The following is a 7,931-nucleotide window of genomic DNA, read 5'->3' on the forward strand; positions in this document are numbered from 1 at the left end:
TTGTTTTCTGTGTTTCTTCTGGTTTAGAGAGTTCCTGACGTGCTTCTTCTTGTTTTTCTTCATACTTAGGGACAGCAGAAATGATGCACAACCTCCCCATAATCGCGGGGTGCTGTGCGCTGGACCAAGTTATATTTACTGAGAAATTTTTAATAAATAAACCACAGCCATGAACCCATGCGCCCTTATAAACCAGCCGTTTCTCATGGGGAGAGTTCAGGAGATTTTATGGAGCAATACTGTGTTCTCATGAGAATTTTATTAGAAATCAGAGACTTGAAATCCATCAAGCAGGAAATTTATGAGGTTACATGGGAACTATCCATTCATTGTGACATTCTGGGTTAATTTACTTCTTATATTATGTTGATTTACTTTGTAAATTTCAGCCCTGAACGTTGTCCTGAATTTCTCAGCAAACTCAAGCCAGCTAATTGATTTCTTGAACTTTTCACTTTCCATTTTTATCCTTAAAAGAAGATAGATAATTATTGATGGTCTATATAAGAAAGCAACCCCCCCACATCTGTGGGAAATGCATATTGCTGGTCAGAAACGTGTCCAAGCAGGTCTTTTCAAATGCCAGGGGATAAACAGAGCTTAGTGGAAAAACATTTTTATAACCACTTGCAATTCTTTACGTCTCTAACTTTTCCGCTCAATAGTTTCTTCAAATAACGTTTTTTTTTTTTTTTTTAATTGTGTTTTGCGAAGCACCCGGATAAAATTTCACTTACCAAAAAAACAAAACAAAACAAAAAAAACAACTTGTTTATCATCATGTAACCCAACTTGGAAAATAGCCCAAACCCAGAATAGATGTTTGTGCCGGGGAAGTGAGAGGAAGTGTTCTAAACAAGTGTTTCGTCTGGGCCTGTTCCAGCCCTGCATTAATTGTCGTGTTAATGGTGTGAGGAAGGAGGCCAGGCGGGGACTGGCCTTGAGCAGAGGCTAGAAAGTGAGTGGTGACACAGGAACTGGGCTTCCATTAACCAGATGACCCCTTTGCTGACATTTGAGCATGTCTCCTGGGGGTAAAGTCCCCAAATTAGCTCATTCTCTTAATCTCTAAATTTAATTTTTTTTTAAGATTTTATTTACTTATCTGTCGGGGGGGGGAGCAGGGGGAGCAGTAGGAAGGGGGAGAAGGAGAGGCAGGCTCCCCGCTGAGCAGGGGAGCTCCATGCAGGTCTCCATCCCAGGACCCAGGGGTCATCACCTGCGCTGAAGGCAGAGACTTAACCCACTGAGCCACCCAGGTGCCCCAAGACCTTTTTTTTTTTTTTTTTAAAGATTTTATTTATTTAATTGACAGACAGAGATCACAAGTAGGCAGAGAGGCAGACAGAGAGAGAGGAGGAAGCAGGCTCCCCCCTGAACAGAGAGTCCAGTGCAGGGCTCGATCCCAGGACCCTCGGATCATGCCCTGAGCTGAAGGCAGGGGCTGAACCCACTGAGCCACGCAGGCGCCCCAGGGAGTTAGAATTTACTGAGATGCCACAGTGGTATGGTTACTTTGTTTTAACCTTTTCTACCCAGCCACGAACCAAAGTTGCTAATTTTAGAAATAATATTTGTAAGAAAACAATCAAGAAGTCACCTGCTTGCTGGCCTCAAGTTTCTTGGTATCAGAGAGTGATAGCAGCTGCCCCATCCCGGTTCTGCTCCTCTTTGAACCAGCAGAACTTAGTTGTTCTAAAAAGCCATTAACCGTTGTTGCCACTAGCTCGTCTTTCTGAGTGCTGCCCTGTGCCAGGCTCTGAGCTACGTGTATCTATCAGCACGTTTACCCCTGGAAGCTCTCTAACGTGGAGCCTTTTCCTCTCCCATTTCCCAGATGGAGAGCTTGAGGCTCAGGTTGGGGAAGCAGTCTCTCTAGGATCACACAAGCAGACGCGGGGCCCAGAATATTCGGGGGCAAGCTGCTACCTAGCTGTTGGGGGTGGGGGGGGCAGACCATTCACACAAGCTCCGCCTTCAGGAAGCTCTCGTTCTGGTTTCAGGGGCAGAGGACTTGAGAGGGTAGCCAGTACTCGGGTCCGTGATGGCCCGGGGTGACCGCCGTTGTGTCTGTCTGTGTGGGGGGAGGAAGAAGCCCGGATGGGAAATAAGCCCAAGGAAAGAGGCTCCATGTCGTGTGTCATCGGGGAAGCGCAGAGGCAATCAGGGAGATGCCGCGGCGCAGCATGAGTGGCCCAACTCTGGGAGCACCGACGACACCAAGTCCTGGAGAGGCTGTGGAGCAATGGGGACTGTCACCCACCAATGGGGGCCTGCAGAGTGTGCCTTGGAGACAACTTGGAGACAAGTTGGCAATTTCTTACAGATTGAACCTGTTCTAACCGTACGATCCAGGGGCTGTGCTCCTTGGAACTTACCCAAAGGAGTTGAAAACTCAGGTCCAGGCAAAAATCTGCACATGGATATTTATAGGGGGTTTATTCATAATTGCCCAAACTTGGATACAACCAAAAGGTCCTTCAGGAGGTGATGGATACGTCAACAGTGGTCCATCCAGACGAAGAGAACTACGGAAGAGAATCACGGCCGTAAAGAAATGAGCTATTGGGCCGCGGGAAGACGGGAGGAGCCTTAAATGCATGTCCCTCGCTAAGTGAAAGAAGCCGATCTGGGAAGGCCCTGTGGTGTGTGACTCCAACTCTCTGACGTTCCAGAAAATGCAGAACCATGGGGGCTGTGCAGAGATCGGAGGCTGCCCAGGACTGGGGGGGTAGGAAGGAAGGACTAGAGCTCAGAGGGGTTTTCAGGCGGCGAAAAGGCCCCCTACAGCACCATCACGGTGGAAACACATCATTATACATCCGGGCAAACCCACAGAACATCCAACAACAAGAGTGACCTCTGGTGCAAACCACGGACTCCGGGTGATGACGACGTGTCCCCGGACGTTCATGATTCTAACAAAGGTACCGTGTGGCTCAGGATGCAGGTCGTGGGGAGACTGTGGAAGGGGGATCAGGGACCGCTGGGAAATCGCTGCACCTTCCATTTAATTTTGCTATGAACCTCTAACGGTTCTAAAAAAATTAACACTCTGAAAAACAAAACAAGGAAATAAGAACGTCCTTGACTTTAGGAAACATTCACTCCAGTGGTTTGGGAGCAGGGCACTTTGAAACAGGGCTGTACATATCAAGAAACATAAAAACAAATCAAAATGACAAATCTGGCTCGTTGATGTGGAGACCATATCAACGAGTGCTGGTAAGAAGGGAAGACTGCCTGGTGGAGGAGGTCTGGAAGGGCTGGAGGGTGTGTTTGACTCATGGCCAGAGGAGGAGGTGAAGGCCAGCCCTGGACCAGACCTCTCACTCGGCCTGGGGTCTTTCCCTTGGGATTTTGCCTCCAGATTCTTATCCCTCCCCTCCTCTGGTCTCTTGTTAGGGGAATTGGTAACCAGTTGATTTGCTCTAACCCTGGGCAAGCTGTGTTTGGTGATGGACCAAGGAAAATCCCCACAGAATACAAACCAGTCTCCCAGAACATACGCAGGAAAGTGTTGCTGGCAACAATCTGTCTTTAGCAAGCAGCCTCAGAATCAGGGTCTCTTGGTCCTTCCACAGAGGTCTGAGGGCCCCGAGTGCAGACTACACATTCCAGGGGTGTGGCCTCGGCAGGACCGCCAGGAAGGACCAGCAGGTGTCGGCAGGGCCTTCTTGCCTCTCCGCTGGGACATGGGATATTCCCAGCATCACACACTAAGCGAAGTCCCCCAGCCCTCAGAAGCTCTGGCCCCGAGGGAAGAGATCCAGAGAGCACCCCCTCCAGATCAGAGCGGTGCGGGGGGGGGGGGGTGCCACAGCAGGGTCAGAGGGCAACGTGGTAAGTCCCCGTGGCTCTGACTGCTGCCCAAGTCTCCTCCACATCCTCTCGCCCAGCTGGGGGAGGAGCAAAGGGCACACACTTCATATTTGAGATCCAAGCAGGCTTCCCACGGGCACCCTCACTGCAGAGGGTCCCCAAGCCCCTGTCACAACCTGGGCCAAGAAGGTGACCCACTTTCCACTGTCTCCTGCTTTCAACCCATTGTCTTGTTGGGGGTTGGAATGGCAAGGGTTACAGGTGGCTTCTCTCTGCCTAGAGAGAGTTCTGGAACATTTGAAAAGGCTCTGACTCAACCAGAGGCCAAAGATATGGGGGTTGAGCAGCAGTCTAGCAGTGTCTTCTAGAAAAGGTGCTGACTCACCCTTGGATTGCGGGTTTTCTCCCAAACAGCGATGTCTTCATCCAGAAGGTTGAGCTGAAAGCAGGACAGGGGTCAAAGCCATTGCACCTGATTCCCTTCAAAGAGAAAGCCGTTTCCTCACCGAGGTAGAGCAGAAACACTGGCCAGAGCCCCAGGTGATGGGGCATTCCCGCTGGAGATTAAGCTAACTTTTGCAATATGTTCCTGCCCCACAAGAGCCTGTGTTGAGCACTTAGTGCACTGGGTTTAAGAAGCATCCACAACGGTTCTGCTTTCTACCAGCTGTTTTCCTCCACAGAAGGCCATCAGGGGACACCCTCTCCCCAGAAACTTCTGGCAGCCAGGGACCTCATCCGCCCTGCTCCCCTGCATCCCCAGGGCTTACAACCATGCCCAGAATACCCTGTAGGCAATACAAGTTTACTCAAGAAAGTGATTTTTTTTTTGAGATTTTATTTATTTATTTGAGAGAGAGAGAGAGAGAGAGAGGCAGGCAGAGAGGGAGAAGCAGAATCCTTGCTGAGCAGGAAGCCCAATGCGGGGCTCAATCCTGGAAGTCCAGGACCACGACCTGAGCTGAAGGCAGATTCTTTTTTTTTTTTTTTTTTTTTAAAGATTTTATTTATTTATTTGACAGAGAGAAATCACAAGTAGATGGAGAGGCAGGCAGAGAGAGAGAGAGAGAGGGAAGCAGGCTCCCTGCCGAGCAGAGAGCCCGATGTGGGACTCGATCCCAGGACCCTGAGATCATGACCTGAGCCGAAAGCAGCGGCTTAACCCACTGAGCCACCCAGGCGCCCCTGAAGGCAGATTCTTAACCAACGTAGCCACCTAGGGGTCCCTAAAGTGATTTTTTAGTGCCTTTGACTCTGCAGTGCAGTCGTAAAGAGATCTAAGCTCTTCCTGTCATTGATGAAGAGCCTGAAGTGAGGAAAGCCCACAGAGCCCGAGGACAGAAGGCTGCCCCGCCACTAACTGAAGGGCCACGTGTGCTGGCAGCCCAGCCCTGGGGCTCGGCGTGGGGGTGCAGCCCGTGCTGCCCAGGCCCCCTATCCCCGCCTCATCTGAGCCTCTGCAGGCCAGACTGAGTCACACAGGCAGGACATGCGACGGCACCATGAGCCCTACACTCGCACCATAGTGACCATCCTCCAGGCTCCTGGAGAAAACCAGCAGAGTGGGAAACCGAGTTCACTGTAAATTCAGCCTCTTGATTCCAAGCAGGGATCTTCGTGCTTTTTCAAAAATGCTTGATTCACCTCCCCTCAGTCCCTAAGACCTTGCCCATGACGTTGACCCCAGCACGGTCCTTTCTGGGAAGATGGAAAACGTGTGTGCAGAACCTGCTTAATTCCCCACGTCTTCCCACTGTAGAGGCTTTGGATTTTCCCTCATCCTCTCCTCGCCGTCCTGTCCCTCCACCATACAAAAGCCCGTCTCCCAGCCGGCATGTCAGCACCCCTGCTTTGTCCTTCCCTTTCTCCCTGAGTGACCCACTTCTCTGTCTCTAGATGCTTCCCCTAAGATCCCGAGCGGAAGATATGTCGCCCGACACCTTTCCCTCGGCCCTGCTGCTCTCCCTCCCCGAGCCTCACTACCCCCAGCTCAGCCCCACTTCTGGCTCCTTCCCAAACAGGGGCGGCCCCCCGCTGAACACCAAGAATATATTGGAACTAGAAGAAATCTCAGAGGCCACCAACCCAACACTCTCCTTTTAGGCTGCAAGATGAATGGAGGTGACATTCCTGCCCAAAGTCATAGGCGTTCAGGTGGGCTCGGAATCAGAGCCCTGACCCCCTTTCCCATTCAGGGCTTCCCAGTCCCACATGGCTTCCCCGTCCCCGGACCCCCAAAGGCAATGTGCTCACTCCCTTGCCCACAACTCGGCTGGACCTCTGCCAGCAGCTCCCACTGCTCCCCCGTGGGCTGAATTTGCGCCTGATTGTCTGCACACAGACAATCCCTCACTCTCCAAAAGCTACCCATGGTGCTTTTGACCTCAACGCTCTGCGCATGGGAAGTGATGCTCTTACCCCTTCTCTCCCACAGTGCGATGCATGGCACAGACTATCTCCTTTTGCTTCTGGAGGCTTTGCCCTTGAAATGGGGAGTCTTTCCTCTCTTGTTCCATTTCTGTAGGAATTACGACAGTGATATAAACAGATGGCCCCGGTGTTACTCAAACAGTGGGGTAAAGGGTTGAGGCAAAATACATCTTAGAATAATTTAATACCTAATAATGGGATTGTTACACATGAATATTTTCCTGATTTCCATTCAACAGCATACAGTTCCCCTTCAGGGGTCAGATTCAGCAATCCTCATCAGATGCTTCCAGCATCCTTCTAGAGGCTTGAGTTAAAGGAGCTCTCTAGGGCTGTGCCCTGGAAGAGATAACAGATGTAATAGCATCTAACTGACGATTAGGGTCAGGGTTTTTATAGGAGAAATTACTCCTCAGCGGCACGTTTTCAGTCATTCATTTTTCACTGATTTCTTTAGCAAATTCTCTCTCGGTGAGGCTGAAGTCTGTCTGGATGGACCGCGAGTGCCTGGTGCCCACACCTCGGCTAGCTTCTGTCTGGACCACGGGTCAGAGAAGTCCTTTCTTCCTCTCCCTTCCCTCCTATCTCCAAGTCAGCCTTTATGTAGAAGAAGAAGAAGAAAAAGAACAATTTCAGGACACGTTTTCAGCATCGTCATCACAGAAACCACAAGCCCTTGTGTGAAAATGTGCAACGATGCCCTTTGCCATCTCATCTTCGAACACTTTGAACGTTCCAAGATACCTGCTTCTACTTTTGCCATCTCACGGAAAGATACATTTGTATTTGAAAGTTTACACAGTATTTGTAAAAGCAGAGCAGAAAATAAAGTACATTGATGAGGGGCGCCTGGGTGGCTCAGTCAGTATGGCGTCTGCCTTCAGCTCAGGTCATGATCCCAGGGTGCTGCGATCGAGCCCCACATCGGGCTCTCTGCTCAGCAAGGAGCCTGCTTCCCCCTCTCTTCCACTCCCCCCTGCCTGTGCTCCCTGTCTCTCTAACAACAAATAAATAAATAAAATCTTTTTTAAAAAAACAAAACCATCAGTGGGCAGCAGAGACCTCCATGGAGGGTGGGGGGTGGCGGGGAGCAGGCAAATTTGAAGAAAAGTTCTCAGCTGTCGAGTCTCTCAGGCCTGCTGGTGGCCATGGCCAGGGCACCTACCTTGGGCCTCAGTCTCCTCGTTCACAAACTGGGCCTCCTCCAACACGTGCCCAGCAGCAAGGTTGTCGGCGAATTTGAGATCGCGTAAGTGAAGCACCTACTATGGTGTTTGGCATATTACATCTATAATAAATATTCATGACAGAAAAACCCGAAAGGCAAAAGAAAAAAACTTGGTTGAAATACTTGAGCGATAAACACTAGTTTCTTCCTTCTATGGGTTATCCGCGCTTCACTCATCGGGAGGGGGTTCCAGCCATGATCAGCTCCCACGCCCCCCATACAGGTCAATAAAAGGCTGCCCCGTCTGGGTTGGGTTCCACTCCCCCTGTCCCCTCCGCCGGAATTCCTGTCACAAACTACAACTTCCACGGCTGTGCCCCGTGGCCGCTTTGTCACAAACCAGAAGATTCCGTATGTGCTTCCACCATACCCTGACGGATTTGCGTATCCGGTTCTCCAATCAGTTGGTCTTGCTCCGTGCACGTAGGGCTTCGTTTTCCACAAGACTGTG

At 50.6% G+C, this 7,931-nt stretch overlaps 1 long non-coding RNA gene across 1 annotated transcript; it reads right to left on the reverse strand.

The window, feature by feature from the left end:
- Positions 1–278: 278 nt before the first annotated feature.
- On the reverse strand, positions 279–7,604 carry LOC309855197. The gene is made up of 3 exons (XR_014306657.1): positions 7,418–7,604; positions 4,208–4,261; positions 279–469 (listed from the first exon to the last, which is right to left on the reverse strand). It is a non-coding gene; the product is annotated as an uncharacterized lncRNA (long non-coding RNA).
- Between the last annotated feature and the right edge of the window lie 327 nt (positions 7,605–7,931).

This window comes from Mustela nivalis, assembly GCF_964662115.1.
Source record: "Mustela nivalis genome assembly, chromosome: 20".
Taxonomy (NCBI): domain Eukaryota; kingdom Metazoa; phylum Chordata; class Mammalia; order Carnivora; family Mustelidae; genus Mustela; species Mustela nivalis.